The sequence below is a fragment of the Theobroma cacao genome, chromosome 9 (genome assembly GCF_053813885.1).
Source record: "Theobroma cacao isolate CCN51 chromosome 9, ASM5381388v1, whole genome shotgun sequence".
Classification (NCBI taxonomy): domain Eukaryota; kingdom Viridiplantae; phylum Streptophyta; class Magnoliopsida; order Malvales; family Malvaceae; genus Theobroma; species Theobroma cacao.
The window spans coordinates 14,424,034-14,444,268 of NC_142647.1; the positions used below are offsets into that span (position 1 = coordinate 14,424,034).

Below are 20,235 nucleotides of genomic sequence, written 5' to 3' on the forward strand. Positions count from 1 at the left end.
TTATAGTACTCATTTTCTATGCCACCGTCGTAATCCTTTATTCACAAATTCGTTACTTAACATTGATGTTCCTTCTCATTAATCTCTCATCCTCTTTATTTCTTAAGATTTGACTTTGATCAATACATTATTGATCTTAATACTCCACAAGGTAATTTATTTCAATGTAGCCGTTGGAATCTACTTAATTAAAACAAATCTTTCACTTTTGGAGTTACTACCTTAGTCATTCTCAACGGCTTGGCTCCTTTTTGAGTCTATACCACAATTAGCAAAGTAAATTTTCTATCACAGATGCATGATCGGGATACTGACCCCAACATATCCATATTATCTATGTGATATGCCACCGTCATCCCTTAGGGCATATTTCATTACCAATATTCACATATCTTTACCATGACAATTTCTCAAATAAATTAAAACTTGGAAAAAACATACTTTACAATTTATATCTCCCTCTATAAGCATCTCCAAAAATCCTCATGTCCTATGTCCCACCTTAGGACAGTCTTCCCATATGGTTCAATGGATCACAACTTCATCACACGCCTAAGGATTCATTATTGATAGTATCCCACTATTCTCATAGTCGAAACCGATTATATTCCTCATCTTAAAATTTTACGGTATCACTTTCTAATTCCCTCCATACTCAAATTTATAATCCTTGACTTAACCCCGTTAACTGGTGATCAATTCATAGTACTACAAGGTTTAATCGTTATTAAATCCAATAATTGCTCGAACCATTAATGGCTTTCTATTTCAACCTTCAGCACTTATTTAAAATAATCGATCTTGCCACTAAGATAATTATTCATCCTCAATACTTATATTACTAATCTACCTTTGTCATACTAAAAGATTTTTATACTCCTTCTGTCCTTTAAACAACTACTCCATCATCCGTTTATATTATACAAGACAAAAGTCAACTCTTAAGACTTTTATACAAGGGATTATTATCCTTCTCATTCTGCATCTGCCTAGGATTACATTATTACAAGCTTCAACAAGGCACTAAACATCTTTAGGATCATTATCATCTTGATCCTTTTTCGAGTATGTTTTAAGTTTTCCCTTTTTCTTCTGTTGCCATTTACTTACATCGCTCCCACAGCCTAGGGGGGGATGTCTAACGACCGATGCCGATGTTTTCCCACAATAATATTCTTCTTCTGCTATCCTCATTTTCTTCCTCCCTTTGGCATATTCCTCAATTCCTTTTAAGAGAAAATTTCTCATGCCTTCATTTACGTCATTACTATCAACGCTCTCATCAGTCTCACTGTCACTAGGACTTTCCCTTATTTTAACTTTTGTTCCCAAATCTGATGGAGCCCAATTAGTAGGTACTCTAAATGGATCTCCTTCTAGATTATTAAGTTCAGGACACCATCGACTTTCAGCAGTAAAATTTGTTGGTTCTTCACTAACACTCTGTGAAATATCAGAATCACTGTCCCCCCTAGACATGTTAAGTGTAATCCAACACACTTCAAAACCTATATGAAATCAAACGAAAATCACTTAATCTCTTATACACCCTGCAAACAAATAGGTCTCTATATGCAGACTCATGCATTCTATTTGACTTAACTTAACTTGGGGATACGCAGTGTCAATGTGGATTTCTTAAAACAACTTCAAAACTAAAAACTTTAAAATCCAAAACTTTAAAATCGAAATCTTTGATCTTTAAACCATGCTCTGATACCAATCTAATTGTCACGACCCGAAACTCCCATCGGGCCCGTGACAACCGCCGCGACGTCCCGATAAGCACTCATTACCCCGAATGCCGATCGAAACCCCGTAAGGCTTAGCATCAACTTTCGCATCTCTCCGGTGAGCGACAGTTATTAAATCTCGCATTTCAAGAAATCATAAGTTGTTTCCAACTCAAAACAATAAAAATATTATTTTCTGGCTCACAGGGGCATTTTCGTCATTTTTCTTCGAAAATATCGAAACACGCCAAAAACATGATGTAAAAGCTAAATATATTCCTACGTACTTTAAATCAAATAACTAAAGAATAAAATTACTTTTTCAGTGACACGTGGGCCCCCAACTGACTAAGAAGATGTAAGGCTACGAACCCTTACTTCTTATGATGCAACTCCGAGATTAATTCTCGTCTTAATCAACTATCAACAAACTGTCCTGAGCCTGAAAATGGATAGGAAGAGGGGTGAGATTATGATTACATAATCACAGTGAGTAAACAATTACCATCAAAAGCATCTAAAGCCGAGTAGATGGAGACAATATAAAAACGTTATATCTCAATAATGTTCATAACACAAATTTCGTTTCAATCTATACCAAACAATTTATTTTCATCAAAATTTTCCGGCTTATGAATTTCTTAAACTTGGCCCCTGCCATAATCATTCTCGTGGGTACCTTCGTCAAGGTATCCCACTGAGACCGCCAAGGCTGTTCAATGACCCATACCCATAAACATGTTTTCACATTTGACACACAGCCGTTCCTTAGCGTTGGCTGAGTCTCACTCTCACGTGGTGGCCCGAACGTGAGGTGCACTCAAATCATACCTTAGGAGATACTTCACCCAACATCTCCCCCCGGAGGTAAGTATATAATTGAGTTACCGTGCCCCTCTCATAGGCAGTCCACGGAAACCCCCACCACTGCAGTGACGGTTTAATATACCACCAGACCCATAAAAATTCCAGTAGCATAATATGGCGAATAAAATGTAATCCAGTCTATCAAGACCAATCCAAATCTGTTCATGTATTTCATGCCAACCTCAAAAATTTAGCCATCATGCTACCATAGTGTCATAAGCCACAATTTCAATAACATATAAAATCATAAATTTCAACACAGTCTCCATATACTCAATTTTCCCAAAACAATATTAGTTTTCAAAACCAGTATAAATCTCATTTTTTATTAAAAAACATTTTAATTGGAAAACATAATATTTTATAATTTAAATTCACCATTCAATAAAAGCATCAAACAAGTATAATAACTCTAGATATTTAAGACGATAAATTGTCCACTCACAGTTCTAGGAGTCGATGTACTCCTAATCCCAGTCTTCAAACACAATTTTTTGTACTTTTACCAGTGTAATTTGCTCACCACCTATCCATAATGTACAATACATAATTCACCAAAGCAATGCTTGACCATTATAAAATCAATTCAGGCTCGGTATATATGCATGATATGATATACAACTTATCCGACTACCGCTTAAATGCAGTGCTGACCTAATTCGGCCTATTACCCGATTAAATCGATATACGCGTCCGTTTAAACTCCAAATTAATTTTTTTCAGTTTCTATACCTCAATTGCACCCAAATTGACTTGATGTCCCTCAGTGTGGTGCAAATTATCAGTCCTGATAGCAAATTACGAAAATACCCATAATGGGTAAAAATTCATATTTTTGCTCCGAAAATTTCCATTATTTTTCTAGACTCATAATTCATCATTATTCATCATAATTCCTCAAATAAACATCAAGATCAGCAGCCAATATTCCCCTAGAAAATTCAGCCAATAATGGTAATGGAGGAAAATAAATTCTTTTCTTGTTGTTTTGTTCCTAAATATGCTAAACTAACTTAAAACACTAACATAACTTAGAATCAAATTAATCTAACAAGTTTCTCTCTCCTAACCCATTTTTTCAGAATTGAATTCATCCTCAAATCACATGATTCAACCATGGAAAATGATGGGAAATGCATGGAAATGATAAATCTTAAGCTAAGCTTGAAAAATCATACCTTTAAACACTTGATTCCTTGAAAAATCACACTTTTTCTTTGAATTTTCTCACTCTAGGGTTTGTTCTTATTTCTCTCTCTCTCCTGCTGCTTTTGGCTGACCATCCCAATGAAGAATTCTGGAACTTTCAAGCCTTTTAATAGGCTTAATAAAATATTATTATTTTATTTACCTTTTGAATATTTTATTATTTTATTTTTTTCTAGCCATCTTTTTTACTTTCTTTTTCTACCACTCAATCCTCTTCACTTATCCATGTCTTCCATGAAATTTCTAGACTTTTTCAAAGTTTTGGTGGAGCAAATTTTTAAAAATTACACTTTTACCCCCGTAAAGTGAAAAATTACATTTTTACCCCAAAAACTGAAAAATTGCCCATAGACATATTTTTCATCCCTTATACTCATACCATTCTCCAATTTGTCAAATGTGATCTAAATTCTCTCAAAATCTCAAAATTTGTCCGCGAGTGGAAAAATTACAATTTTGCCCTTAGATAGTGAAAATTTCGGTTTGACTCCGAATTGATCCTCGAACTCCTAATTACCGTTTTGAGTCATCCCTGAACTGTGAAACTCTTAATTTCACCTTAAAATTTCTATTTGAACTAGTTCGAGGCTTAATCGACTTAATGATACCATTAGGGGCAATATCGTCTTTTAACGATTTCTCGAACTTCCTAAATATACAAACATTCTATCGAGCATGTGAATGACATTATAATTATTTTACAAAGCAGGGTTTGACAACACTACCCCCCTTAAAATAAAATTTTGTCCTCAAAATTTCACTTGTCAACTCAAAGAAAAGGCAGGGTATTATCTTTTATTTGATGCTCAACTTCTCATGTTATCTCCTTTATAGGGAATCTTGAGTTTCTCCTCGTATTTATTTCCAACTCAACTTGAATACTTCACTTATATCTATTGTTACCCTTTAGAAGTTTGATCAGCAATAATCCTCTCGATCATGAGTCTTTATGTCATTTAGGATTATACTAAGTGGTTTCCCAAGATAAAGAGTCTACGTAGCCTCCTGTCTATAATCGGTGCTGCAGTCACTGACTATAAACAAGACTCTACATCAACTCCACTATTTCGCTGTTTACCACAAGAGTTGCTTCATTAATCACTTTTCATTTAACTGAGTTAATACAAGAATTATAAATCCTCTTAGTAATCCTTTATAGTACTCATTTTCTATGCCACCGTCGTAATCCTTTATTCACAAATTCGTTACTTAACATTGATGTTCCTTCTCATTAATCTCTCATCCTCTTTATTTCTTAAGATTTGACTTTGATCAATACATTATTGATCTTAATACTCCACAAGGTAATTTATTTCAATGTAGCCGTTGGAATCTACTTAATTAAAACAAATCTTTCACTTTTGGAGTTACTACCTTAGTCATTCTCAACGGCTTGGCTCATTTTTGAGTCTATACCACAATTAGCAAAGTAAATTTTCTATCACAGATGCATGATCGGGATACTGACCCCAACATATCCATATTATCTATGTGATATGCCACCGTCATCCCTTAGGGCATATTTCATTACCAATATTCACATATCTTTACCATGACAATTTCTCAAATAAATTAAACCATTTCATAATGTTTTCAATTTGTTTCTTAAACCATAAAATATTTGTAATTTACCAAAACAGTTGTTAAGGCTTATGTCTTTTATTAAAATAAGGCTCAAGCCAAAACTAATCCTCGGGGATACCTTGACCGAGGCATCTAATCGAGTCTGCCAAGGGTGTTAAAATATTCACACGTGAAACACATTTTTATTTTTAAAAACTAGCCGTTCCTTGGCGTTGGCCGAGTTACACATTCACGTGGGGGTTCGACGTGAAGTGAGCTCTAATACTACCCCAGGAGTTACCCTCCTCGCCTCTACAACCGGAGTAACTATATAACTGGGTGTACCGTGCCCCTCTAATAGGCAGTCCAAGGAAACCAGTCACTGCAGTGACTAACCCACCAATTTTAATAAAATTTCGACAGTATAACGTGGCTTTTATTTATTTATCCAGCCTGCATAGTAAAACAACTTACATAAATTTCTCAATGCATTCTCAAAATATAGCCACATATACTTACTTCTCATAAGCCATTCCTAGGAAAATATATATTTTTCAAGTCAATTTGTAGCCTCCAATTACTCAATTTCATAATCAATACAATATATTTTATTTGTCACATTTATTCCTAAAACATCAAAAATCTCGTTTTAATCTCGTTTTCATTTCATAAAATACATAAAGGGCATTTAAAAATAAACTCTAGATAATTTACAATAATAATAAGTTTACTCACCGTTTGTACAAACTAAAAGCTTTCTAAGCACTCCGATCACTACTCGTCGGGTACGACTTCTTTGCCTTTTCCGGAAGGCTCTCCTCCTAGACACATTACAAAAATTTACACAATTCATCACATTGATACTAAATCACTATATAATTAACTTAAATCCTATACTAATGCATGGTATGAAATGCAATAGCCTAAAACGGCTTAAACGCGGTATTAACCTATTTTTGGCACTTTGCCTGATAAATTGCTAACGCGCTCCATTTTAGCTCTAAATCATCCCATTCTCTCTCCAACATTTCTAACCATTAAATATCAGCCAATAACCTTCTAAAAACAACAAAATCAGCTCACTCCCTTCCTTGGAAAATTCGGCCAAAAATGGGACATTAACTCGGTTAATTTTCTACTTTGTTTTTCTATCACGTTTAATCGTTTTTCATCATTTTCTCTTCATTTCCCTTAGAATAAAATCAATTCATCATCATTGTACAGCATTGAGCATCCAGCCAAGAGTGGGTATTGTGAAAATTTAATGATTTCTTGCCCAATTTAATTTCTAAACACATTTAACTAACTAAAACTATCAATTTAACTAAAAATCAAAACCTAAAAATTTCAATTTCTCTCCCCTAGAATTTCGTCGAGACCTTGATATCACTTTTGATCTCTCTCCTCAAGCATGCTAAATGGAAATAAAGGCATAGGAAAGGTAGAAATCAAGCTAAAATCAAAAAATCTTACCGTCAGAAGCGTAAACAGTCGAAAACTGTGAATTTCCCATTGAATTTTCTTGTTTCTCTTTGGTTTTTCTTTTTTTCTTCCTTTCCTCTCTATTTCCTCTCTTGTTCTTCCTTATGGACGGCCAGCACTTAAAATTTGGGTTTAAATGGGCTGATTTTTTATTAAAATAATATTATATCATTAAAAAATGCCACATGTCACTTTCCCATTGGCCCATTTTTAAAATTTCATCCATTTGTTTCCAAATTTTCACCATACACTTGTCTCATATATTCATAGCTTAGATAAAATTCTCAGACTCATCCAAAGTCTCGGTGGAGTAATTTTTGAAATTTACACTTTTACCCCCGTAAAAGTCAAAAATTACATTTTTGCCCCAAAAATTGAAAAATTGCCCATAGACATATTTTTCATCCCTTATACTCATACCATTCTCCAATTTATCAAATTTGATCTAAATTCTCTCAAAATCTCAAATTTTGTCCGTGGGTGGCAAAATTACGATTTTGCCCCTACACTCCAAAAATACCAGAATTAAACTTTTTCACTTCCTATCATTAAATTATACTCCAAATAGTTAATCTTGGTCAAAAATTTCACTCCATGATCAAATTATTATCTTAGGTGGTAAAATGACGATTTTGCCCTTGAATATCAAAATTTCTAATTTTACCCCAAATGAACCCTCAAACTCCGAACAATCATTTTTAGTCATTCCTCGACTATAAAATATTAAATTTCATCCTACAATTCCTATTTGAACTAGTTCGAGGTTAAATCAATTTAAGTGTACCGTTAGGTACAATATCAGGTTTCGTCTATTCTTAGGTGCTTTTCTAGCGTAATAACATGCTACTCAATGCATGTATGTCATGACATGTATTTATAGGGTCAGGTTTTACAGGGTATCTCTTGAGGTATGGTTAGAGTTCACGTCACGCCAAACCACCTCGTGATGATGAACTCCGCTAACGCCAAGGAACGGCTGTGTTTTCAAAATAAAAATATGATTTATATGTACATGACTTTTTACCAGCCTTAGCGGATTCGGTTGGGATAACCCCAGGCCAAGGTATCCTTGACAACCGAGTATGAGAATGATTTTGACACAAGCCAAGTTTTTAAGAAAGTCATAAGCCATGTTATTTATTTTTGACAAAAATGTAATGGTTTTATACGAATTGAAATAAGTTTTAGTATTATAAATTATATTTCTTTGCATGGTGGAAATAGAATTAAACGGTTTTTCACAGCTCCCCTATTTGTTTATCCGTGAAATGAATCTGTAATTCCTCGCATATGGGGCGAGTTATGATTTGTGCATGATTTTAAATATTATATGGTTTCACGGGAGCTTGCTAAATTTTATTGATTTGATTCAAAAATGATTATTAATATATTTTGATGCGAAAAATTTTATTATCTCGATTATTTATACTTTATAAGAAATTCTCGACTTTTATATAAGGCACAAATCCCCGTTTGAAACGAATTGCTTTTATAATCCTGCATTTTTATATTCAATTGATCTGCCGTTTACTTATTTCCCATCTACACCCTACTCGCTGAGTTGATGATTATCACTGAGTCTATGAGATTCACACCCCTTTATTTCCCCTTTGGCAGATAAGGATCAGCCTAGCGTGTAGTTAGTGACGCGTTTGGTCCACTGTGAATAGGTAAAGGCATCTCCTAGCATTTTATTACGAGTCGCTCCACTGTTAAGGGTCAAGTCGTAGCATTTTATTTGTTAAGTTGTAAACGAATTCTAAATTTTTATATAAGCATTAATTTGGAGATTATAGATTTAATGCATATACTTACGAATAAAAGGAAAAAGTTTGTATTGATTTTTATATTTATGGTTCAATTTAGTATATGAAAGTATCAATATTATATGGTGATTGAATGTAGTGGATTAACGAGCAAATTCCAGATAGGCTTGTTCGAGACTTGGCAGGTCTTTTTCGGAAGTCTTGGACTCCAGCAACGATTGGGGAGAGGTCGTTGCACACGGGCTGGAAAGAAAAGAAAAAGATGAAGAAACATGGAAGAGAGCAAAAGAAAGAAAAAAGAAAAGAAAAGAAATAGAAAATAAATGGGCATGACCCAATAGAAAATAAGTGGGCATGGCCTAATATGAAATAAAAATAAATGGACTTGGCCCAAGTAAGAAAAATGGATAAGCCCATGGAGAGGGCCCAAAGGTCATAAGGAAATGAAAAAGGCCCAATGATAAGTTAATGTTATATTTTAAGGTTTATAGGTAGTTTAATATTGTGTATATTTTGGATGGAAAATATGCAAGTTACTTAAGGAATTTTTAATTAAGTTGCTACCCATACAAATGTGTGATTAAGTATACTGAGTTTAAATTGTTGCTAGGAAAGTTTGTCGTGGAGGCGTGCCGAACGAAGTAGGTGACCGACAACTAGAAATAATTATACACGCATACGAATCAATAGTGAAGTAGTATCCCACTATTATGAGGTGAGTATAGGGTGTCAATTTTAAAAATTCCTTATATATATACATGTACGTATATTTTACGTGAAGTGCAAAATTTATGAAAAGCATGCGTTGATAGAATTTTAAGGAATTATGGGTGTAAGTTATTTTTAGAAATCATTTGAAATATATATATATATATATATATATATATATATATTAGACGTAAAGTGTTTTAAACCGGGAAACAAGCTTTTCGAAAAGATTTATATTAAAGGAAATTGTGCCTTATTGTTTGTGTGGTGTGCATTCATGAAATTTATTACATATTCACCATGCTATTTTGATACAAAATATCATGCAAATATTTACAATGAACATTTTACGAAAAGAGAGTTTTAACGTGATGTGGGGATCGATATTTTGAGAAAGATTTAAAATATCCCCTTGAAGATCAAATTTGAATTCTTTTAAAAGATGATTTCATTTTAACCAAGAAATTCAAGAGTAATTAGAGATTGCTACTTGTTGTGTTATAAATTGTATTTTGAATTGAATGGCTTATGACAATATTTGCATGAATGGCTGAATTGGTATTTGTGTTGAAATATATGAACTGTGTATTTAGCCTTGAGAGGCTGGATTGTGAAATAATTGCCATGTAATGCTATTGCAAATTTTATTGTATGGTGGGTTTAGCTTGCTGCAGTGGGCGGGTTCTGTGGACCAGCCTATTAGAGGGGCACAAAATCCGATTATATATGTACCTCGGTCGGAGAGGCGCGTAGGGTATCTCCTGAGGTATGGTTAGAGTTGACGTCACGTCGAACCACCTCGTGATGATGAACTCTGCTAACGCCAAGGAACGACTGTATTTTCAAAATAAAAATATGATTTATGCGTACATTACTTTTTAACAGCCTTGGCGGATTCGGTTAGGATAGCCCCAGGCCAAGGTATCCCTGACAACCGAGTATGAGAATGATTTTGGCACAAGCCAAGTTTTTAAGAAAGTCATAAGCCATGTTGTTTATTTTTGACAAAAAATGTAATGGTTTTATATGAGTTGAAATAAGTTTTAATATTATGAATTATATTTCTCTGCATGACGAAAAAGGAATTAAACGGTTTTTCGCAGCTCCCCTATATGTTTATCTGTGAAATAAATCTGTAATTCCTCGCATATGGGGTGAGTTATGATTTGGACATGATTTTAAATATTATTTGGTTTCGCTGGAGCTTGCTAAATTTTATTGATTTGATCAGAAAATGATTATGAATATATTTTGATGCAGAAAATTTTATTACCTTGATTATTTATACTTTATAAGAAATTCTCGATTTTTATATAAGGCACAAATCCTCGTTTGAAACGAATTGCTTTTATAATCTTGTATTTTTATATTCGACTGATCTGCCGTTTGTTTGTTTCCCATCTATGCCCTACTTGCTGAGTCGATGATTATCACTGAGTCGATGAGACTCACACCCCTTTTGAAATACCCCATACTTTGATATGGTGATAAATAAAGTTGATCGAATGCAAATTGAGGTCAATTAAAATGTTTAGAAGTGATAAAAGACGAAAGGAGTAGTTTAGGATAAAATGTTTCGCAAGTGAGAAAATAATAATAATTTTATCGGAGGAGAATTTGTGAGATAAAAGGCGATTTGGAAGTCAAGTGAGGCATAATAAGGTATTTTTGGTACCAAGGAGACAAGATAAAATTTTTAGAATAAAATAATATTTTATTAATAAAATAATATTAAAATATTAATATTTAGCCGGATGTCGAAGTTAATCAAGAAGGAGGATCATATGGTTGATCCAAGTGGGGGAGAAGATGACAAGCCCGACTCTACAGAAATATTTGTGATGACATACATGTGGTGGATAGCATGTTTACATGCTAAGAGAGTCTTGAAAAATTTACAAAAGTCGGTATTGTACCTAGAGATACAATAAAGTTGATTTAAGCCTCGAACTAGATCAAATAGAGAATTTACAATGAAATTAAGAATTTTAAAGTCCCAGAATGGGTTAATATGGTGATTCGGAGTTCGAGGATCAATTTGGAGTCAAACTGGAATTTTCGCTATCCAAGGGCAAAATGGTCATTTGCCACCTGGGGACAAAATGGAAATTTTTAGAAAAGATTTTTGGCCCCATTTGACTTATTGGAGTAAGATTTGAGGTTTAGAAGTGAAAAATTTTAATTTCGGTATAATTTGGAGTAAAAGGGTAAAATGGTAATTTTATCATTCGAAATCGAAAATTTAATTTTTTGAAAGGATTTTGATCAAATTTAATTATTTGGAGTGTGAAATGAGTATGAGGAGTGAAAATTATGCATTATGGAAAATTTTCAATTTTTGGGGTAAAAATGTAATTTTTGAAAAGTTCAGGGGCAAAAGTGTAATTTTGAAAAATTTGCTCCACCAAAACTTTGGAAAAATCTGGAAATTTCACTTAAGACTTGGATAAGTCAAAGGGAATGCATGGTGAAAAAAATAGGACAAGTGGATGGCTAGAAAAAAAAAATGAATTAATAAAATATTTAAAATATGAATAAAATAATATTATTTCATTAAACAATAAAAAGGCATAAAAAAAAATCAGCCCACCCATTCTTCTTCTTCAACATTCGGCCAAGCAAGGAACAAGAGAGAGAAAGGAGAAAACAAAACCCTAGAGAGAGAAAATCAAAGAAAAAGTGTGAATTTTCAAGGAAATTAAGTGAAAAAGGTGAGATTTTTTCTATTAAGCTTGAGTTTTCTTATTCCCAAGCATTTCTCTTTATTTTCCATGATTAAATTACATGTTTTCATGATGAATTCAATTCTGAAAAAATGGGTTAGGAGAGAGAAAGTTGTTGGATTTATTTGATTTTAATTTATGTTAGTGTTTTTAGTTAGTTTAGCATATTTAGAAACAAAACAACAAGAAAAGAATTTATTTTCTCCCCCAACCATTAATGGCTGAATTTACCATGTAGTGAGTGAGGATGAGTTTGATTTTATTCTAGGAGAATTGGTTAAGGAATAATGAATTATGAGCCTAGAAAAATAATGAGAATTTTCGGAGCAAAAATACGAATTTTTACCCACTAGGGGTATTTTCGTAATTTGCTGTTGGGACTGATAATTTGCATCACACTGAGGGACATTAAGTTAATTTGGGTGCAATTGAGGTATAGAAACTGAAAAGAATTAAATTGGAGTTTAAACGAACCCGTTAGGAATTTAATCGGGTGATAAGAAGAATTAGGCCAATACCGGGTTTAGATAGTTACCAGTGCATTTTTGCATTTCATATCATGCATTGGTAGTCTAAATTAGTTTAATTTTGATTTAGTACCAACTTAGTGAAATTCTCGATTTTGTACTGTGTCAAGGTGGTGAGTCCTCCAATAAAGGCAAGGAAATTGCATCCGAGGACCAGCAGACAGAGTGCTTCGAAAGTCTGCATTCTAGACATTGTGAGTAAACTTATTATCATCTTAATTATCTAGAGTAGTTTTATACAACTGTGTGATTTTATGAAAAATGGGTTTAAATGGTAAATTGTTATGTTTTAGGAGAAATTGTAATTTTATAAAATGATTTTATAAATTTTCTGGAAAATCGAATATTGGTTTTGAAAATAGAGTAATTGGAGACTGCTAGTTTGTGTTTCAAATTTATGGTTTTCAATTGAATGGCTTATGATAATAAATGAGCATGAATGGCTAAACTGATTTTGGTGTTAAAATTATTTATACTGTGTATTCAGCCTTGAGAGGCTAGATTGCGATAAATTGCCATGTCATGCTAGAATGAATTTTATTAAATTGGTGGAGTATATATTAATTATTTACTGCAGAGGGGGTTCCGTGGACCAGCCTATTAGAGGGGCACGGTAAACTCCATTATATTATTACCTCGAACGGAGAGGCGCGTAGGGTATCTCCTGGGGTAAAGCTTAGGGTTCACTTCACGCCAAACCACCACGTGAAGGGGAACTCAGCCAACGCCAAGGAACGGCTGTATTTTTCTCAAACTAAAAATATATTTTAAGTGTATATGAAATTTTAACAGCCTTGGCGGACTCGGTTGGATGCCCTGCGCAAGGTATCACTGAGTATGAGTTTTGGCACGAGCCAAAGTTTTAAGAAATTCATAAGCCAAGTTGATTACTCGATTTTTATGGATTGATTTTATTTGGTTGAAATGAGTTGAAAGGTAATGAAATTACAGTATGATGACTTATTTTAATTGTCTCTATTTACTCGGCTTTTGATACTTTAGATGGTATCTGTTTACTCACTGGGATTATAAAATCTCACCCCTTCTTCCTATACATTTTTCAGGCTTAGGACAGTTTGTAGATAGTCGAGTAGGACGAGAACTAAGCTCGGAACTGCATTATAGAAAGTAAGAGCTCACAATCTTACATCCTCTTGGTCAATTGGAGCCCACGTGTCATTGCAGATCAAAACTTATATTTTGGTTATCTGTATTTCTATTCATACAATTTTTACTTTACTTTCATGTGCGAAAAATTATTTACGAATATTTCTATAAAAATTTATTTTATAAGAAAATAAAATATTTTATTTATTATTTTTGAATAGTGCTAGTTGTCAACAATTTGCTTTCAAATGAACGTTTTAGATACTTAATTTGTTTTTAAATCATTAAATATATATTTTCTGCTTACCTACTACATTTTTAGCAAGTTTTGAGATTTTTGACGAAAAATTACGAAAATACCCCTGTGAGCAAGAAAATAATATTTTATTGTTCTTATTTAAAAATGACTTATGATTTTTTTGAAATGCGAAATTTAATAACTGTTGCTCACTGGGGAGATGCGGAAGTTGATGCTAAGCCTTGCGGGGTTTCAATCGACATTCGGGGTGAAGAATGTCTGTCGAGGCCTCGCGACGGTTGTCACGGGTCCGATGGGGAGTTCCGGGTCGTGACAATTTTATTGGTATCAGAGCATGGTTTAAAGATCAGATATTTTGATTTTAAAGAATTAGATTTTAAATCCTTTGGTTTTAAAGTTGTTTTAAGGAATCTACATTGACATTGCGTGGCCCCAAGTCTAGTTAAGTTAAGATAAGTTAAGTTAAGTTAAGTAGGTTCGATTGAATAGAATGTATGCATCTACATATAGAAATCTACATACTTTTGAGATGCATAAATAATTATGCAATTACTATTTGATTGCATATAGGTTTTGAGGTGCACTGGTGACATACACACCATGTCTAGAAGAGGTGGTAGTCTCAATACCTCTCATAGTGATAGCGAGGGATCTCTAGATTCTACGGCTAGAAGCAAATGGCACCCTGATATAGGTGATTCGGAAGGTGGTCCATCCCGAATTCTTAATAACAGAATTCCTCTAAACTTAGCAGAATGGGTTCATAATAAGGAAAGCTTTGAGAGTAGCCAGAATTTTGAAAGTGAGAGTAGCTCCAATATTCTGAAAACTGATATAGATTTTCTTTTGAAACAATCCGAGGAGTACTATAGAGAACATACGAGGAAGACAATTGCAAGGGGAGATATTCGTCTTAGGAAGGGGGTAAACGTTGTACGCCATTTTCCTCCTGGATGTGGAAGGAATGCTGCACCGGTGAGTGCCGAGGAAATTAGGATAAGACAACAAGCTTGGATTGAAAAACAAAGAAGGAAATCTTAGGAGGAGGAAAACCTAGAAGAGGATCTTCAGAAGGACTCGGAGTAGAATATTCCGATAAGATCAGATTAAGATGATGATCCCAAGGACATGTAATATTTTCGTAGGATTTTACACTACTTTAACTCTAAGTAGATGTTGTGTAAAAGAGATAATAATAATCTGTACAAAGAAGGAAAAATAGTTTGACTTTTAAAGTATAGGACTAGAATGTATTATAAAATGGTTGTTTAAGTAACTGAAGGTATATGGGAATCTTTTAGTGTAACAGAGATAAATTGGTGATATAATTATTGAGGAAAGTTATAGAAGGAAGCAATAAGGTTATAAATGACATTCGAAATGGATAATGTGATTACATTAATGATTGTAATTTAAGCATGAAGGGGATTATTCAGTGATGTTATGACAATATGAGATAATAGTTGGGCACAAATATAACCCAATGAAGTTAAATTATGGAATATGGGGAATATAAAAGTTTGATTCAGTAAGGATTGTGAGAATAAAGTGAGGAGGAAGCCGAGCTATTTTCGTAGTTAATTATACCGAAAGTCAAGAAGATTATTGGAGTATAAGACAAAAAATATAATTGGATAGGGATGACAATAAATTTGAGGAAAGTTGTAGATAGTAAGCAACTTATGTGTGGAGTGGTATATTTATCATGAATTTATTACACTGTATGGAAAGGATGTTTTGAGGTGGAATTTTATGAATGTTGATAAAAGTCAAAAGATGACATGAGATGGAAGTATTAATCTGGCTTAATGTGTATGATAAGAAAATAGAAGGTACCTATACTTATGGAACTCATGATATATATCTAAAAGGGAAACCACTGGTTGAGAATGATTGATGTGGTGACTTTCAATGCAGACAAATAGCTTTGATGAGAAAATTTCTAATAGCTACAATACTTCAGCATTGACTGTTCAACGCTATACTGCTCCAAATACCTCACGCTTATGATGCATGAGTAAGATGGGAGTGACACGATAATGAGCTTACAAATTGAATTTTGGTTGTTGGTCATTGTGTTTTGTTATCTGGGAGTCTTAAATATTCTGGAGAATGTTTACCCAAATGAATTGAAAAACTTCTTTATTGCGTTGTATATGGGCATATAATTAAAAAAAAAAAATTTGAAAGATTCTTGAGATGACTATATTGAGATGAGATACCAAGTAATGAAAGTGTGAAGGAAGAATTACGAGACTGGTATAAAAAAAATCAGTTTATATAGAATATCATTATGAGAATTTGTAATATCTGTTTTGATACAGTAAAATGACAAGGGTTAGTAACGACAAGAGGCTAATTGTGTGGCACCCTGGAAACCTTTGAGGATGAGTTAGGGATTGAATGGATGAGTATGTATTTATATATCTTTAAGAGTAAATGTTTTAGGAATACATAAACATCTTTGAGAAGAGATTATAATCATACACAGCAAGTATGAAACGTAAAATTTTTAAAAACTTGCTGAGAAGCCTAACGGCTAAATCACAAGTTAAGGGATCACATGCTGTGAGACATAAGTTTAAGATAGATATTCCCAAGGAAATACTCAAGAGAAGTTTTGCTGTGGATCTCGTTAAAGCAAGCACTAAGTTATGTGATTATAAAAAGAAGTTGTAAGCTGAGAGTGATATTAGTATTAGTATTGAAAAATACTTGAGGAGAATCTAGTTTTAAGTTTTACAATTTCAAGTACAATTTATAAATTAGTTAAGGAAGAATGATGTTATGTTCATATGAAGGAGTGGAACAAAGGATGATAGAAGTTGACCTTGAAAATGAAGTCAGATAATGAAACTTTCCTAATATATTATGGAAATTGGAATTCGAAAATGCTTAAGGCATACATGATTCAAATGGGTTTGAGTCTTAAGTGACAAATCAATATCGTAAAGCAAGAAAGATACAAGGTAATATAGAGGCATGAAAGATGATTAAGGACAAAAAGGATGACTCTTAGGAATTGTGGTATTGCATGAGATGCAATGATCAAGTTGAGATAAATCTTTGAGGCATCAATAGGATTATAAAGCATTTAATTGAACTGAAGGTGAACGAGGGAAATAAATTGAATGTCCTTATAGAAGGAACAAGGAGTAGGATCATAGAAGGAGATTGATAACGCAACATCGACGCGAATTCGAGGACGAATTCTATTTAAGTTGGGGAGATTGAAATACCCCATACTTTGATATGGTGATAAATAAAGTTGATCGAATGCAAATTGAGGTCAATTAAAATGTTTAGAAGTGATAAAAGACGAAAGGAGTAGTTTAGGATAAAATGTTTCGCAAGTGAGAAAATAATAATAATTTTATCGGAGGAGAATTTATGAGATAAAAGGCGATTTGGAAGTCAAGTGAGGCATAATAAGGTATTTTTGGTACCAAGGAGACAAGATAAAATTTTTAGAATAAAATAATATTTTATTAATAAAATAATATTAAAATATTAATATTTAGCCGGATGTCGAAGTTAATCAAGAAGGAGGATCATATGGTTGATCCAAGTGGGGGAGAAGATGACAAGCCCGACTCTACAGAAATATTTGTGATGACATACATGTGGTGGATAGCATGTTTACATGCTAAGAGAGTCTTGAAAAATTTACAAAAGTCGGTATTGTACCTAGAGATACAATAAAGTTGATTTAAGCCTCGAACTAGATCAAATAGAGAATTTACAATGAAATTAAGAATTTTAAAGTCCCAGAATGGGTTAATATGGTGATTCGGAGTTCGAGGATCAATTTGGAGTCAAACTGGAATTTTCGCTATCCAAGGGCAAAATGGTCATTTGCCACCTGGGGACAAAATGGAAATTTTTAGAAAAGATTTTTGGCCCCATTTGACTTATTGGAGTAAGATTTGAGGTTTAGAAGTGAAAAATTTTAATTTCGGTATAATTTGGAGTAAAAGGGTAAAATGGTAATTTTATCATTCGAAATCGAAAATTTAATTTTTTGAAAGGATTTTGATCAAATTTAATTATTTGGAGTGTGAAATGAGTATGAGGAGTGAAAATTATGCATTATGGAAAATTTTCAATTTTTGGGGTAAAAATGTAATTTTTGAAAAGTTCAGGGGCAAAAGTGTAATTTTGAAAAATTTGCTCCACCAAAACTTTGGAAAAATCTGGAAATTTCACTTAAGACTTGGATAAGTCAAAGGGAATGCATGGTGAAAAAAATAGGACAAGTGGATGGCTAGAAAAAAAAAATGAATTAATAAAATATTTAAAATATGAATAAAATAATATTATTTCATTAAACAATAAAAAGGCATAAAAAAAAATCAGCCCACCCATTCTTCTTCTTCAACATTCGGCCAAGCAAGGAACAAGAGAGAGAAAGGAGAAAACAAAACCCTAGAGAGAGAAAATCAAAGAAAAAGTGTGAATTTTCAAGGAAATTAAGTGAAAAAGGTGAGATTTTTTCTATTAAGCTTGAGTTTTCTTATTCCCAAGCATTTCTCTTTATTTTCCATGATTAAATTACATGTTTTCATGATGAATTCAATTCTGAAAAAATGGGTTAGGAGAGAGAAAGTTGTTGGATTTATTTGATTTTAATTTATGTTAGTGTTTTTAGTTAGTTTAGCATATTTAGAAACAAAACAACAAGAAAAGAATTTATTTTCTCCCCCAACCATTAATGGCTGAATTTACCATGTAGTGAGTGAGGATGAGTTTGATTTTATTCTAGGAGAATTGGTTAAGGAATAATGAATTATGAGCCTAGAAAAATAATGAGAATTTTCGGAGCAAAAATACGAATTTTTACCCACTAGGGGTATTTTCGTAATTTGCTGTTGGGACTGATAATTTGCATCACACTGAGGGACATTAAGTTAATTTGGGTGCAATTGAGGTATAGAAACTGAAAAGAATTAAATTGGAGTTTAAACGAACCCGTTAGGAATTTAATCGGGTGATAAGAAGAATTAGGCCAATACCGGGTTTAGATAGTTACCAGTGCATTTTTGCATTTCATATCATGCATTGGTAGTCTAAATTAGTTTAATTTTGATTTAGTACCAACTTAGTGAAATTCTCGATTTTGTACTGTGTCAAGGTGGTGAGTCCTCCAATAAAGGCAAGGAAATTGCATCCGAGGACCAGCAGACAGAGTGCTTCGAAAGTCTGCATTCTAGACATTGTGAGTAAACTTATTATCATCTTAATTATCTAGAGTAGTTTTATACAACTGTGTGATTTTATGAAAAATGGGTTTAAATGGTAAATTGTTATGTTTTAGGAGAAATTGTAATTTTATAAAATGATTTTATAAATTTTCTGGAAAATCGAATATTGGTTTTGAAAATAGAGTAATTGGAGACTGCTAGTTTGTGTTTCAAATTTATGGTTTTCAATTGAATGGCTTATGATAATAAATGAGCATGAATGGCTAAACTGATTTTGGTGTTAAAATTATTTATACTGTGTATTCAGCCTTGAGAGGCTAGATTGCGATAAATTGCCATGTCATGCTAGAATGAATTTTATTAAATTGGTGGAGTATATATTAATTATTTACTGCAGAGGGGGTTCCGTGGACCAGCCTATTAGAGGGGCACGGTAAACTCCATTATATTATTACCTCGAACGGAGAGGCGCGTAGGGTATCTCCTGGGGTAAAGCTTAGGGTTCACTTCACGCCAAACCACCACGTGAAGGGGAACTCAGCCAACGCCAAGGAACGGCTGTATTTTTCTCAAACTAAAAATATATTTTAAGTGTATATGAAATTTTAACAGCCTTGGCGGACTCGGTTGGATGCCCTGCGCAAGGTATCACTGAGTATGAGTTTTGGCACGAGCCAAAGTTTTAAGAAATTCATAAGCCAAGTTGATTACTCGATTTTTATGGATTGATTTTATTTGGTTGAAATGAGTTGAAAGGTAATGAAATTACAGTATGATGACTTATTTTAATTGTCTCTATTTACTCGGCTTTTGATACTTTAGATGGTATCTGTTTACTCACTGGGATTATAAAATCTCACCCCTTCTTCCTATACATTTTTCAGGCTTAGGACAGTTTGTAGATAGTCGAGTAGGACGAGAACTAAGCTCGGAACTGCATTATAGAAAGTAAGAGCTCACAATCTTACATCCTCTTGGTCAATTGGAGCCCACGTGTCATTGCAGATCAAAACTTATATTTTGGTTATCTGTATTTCTATTCATACAATTTTTACTTTACTTTCATGTGCGAAAAATTATTTACGAATAT

At 33.3% G+C, this 20,235-nt stretch overlaps 1 long non-coding RNA gene across 4 annotated transcripts in view; it reads left to right on the forward strand.

Annotated features, from left to right (window-relative positions):
- The window catches only part of LOC148760763 (uncharacterized), a 68,814-nt gene that overhangs the window by 10,511 nt on the left and 38,068 nt on the right, over window positions 1-20,235 (forward strand). The window contains exons 3-4 of one of the 4 annotated variants that reach the window (XR_016028440.1): window positions 8,472-8,524; window positions 9,231-9,416. The exons of 1 other annotated variant lie outside the window; for it this stretch is intronic. This is a non-coding gene — a long non-coding RNA (uncharacterized LOC148760763). Of the gene's footprint in view, window positions 1-8,471; window positions 8,945-9,230; window positions 9,417-20,235 lie in introns of those variants that run through there. 2 more of the 4 variants (XR_016028443.1, XR_016028441.1) reach the window with 2 other exon arrangements.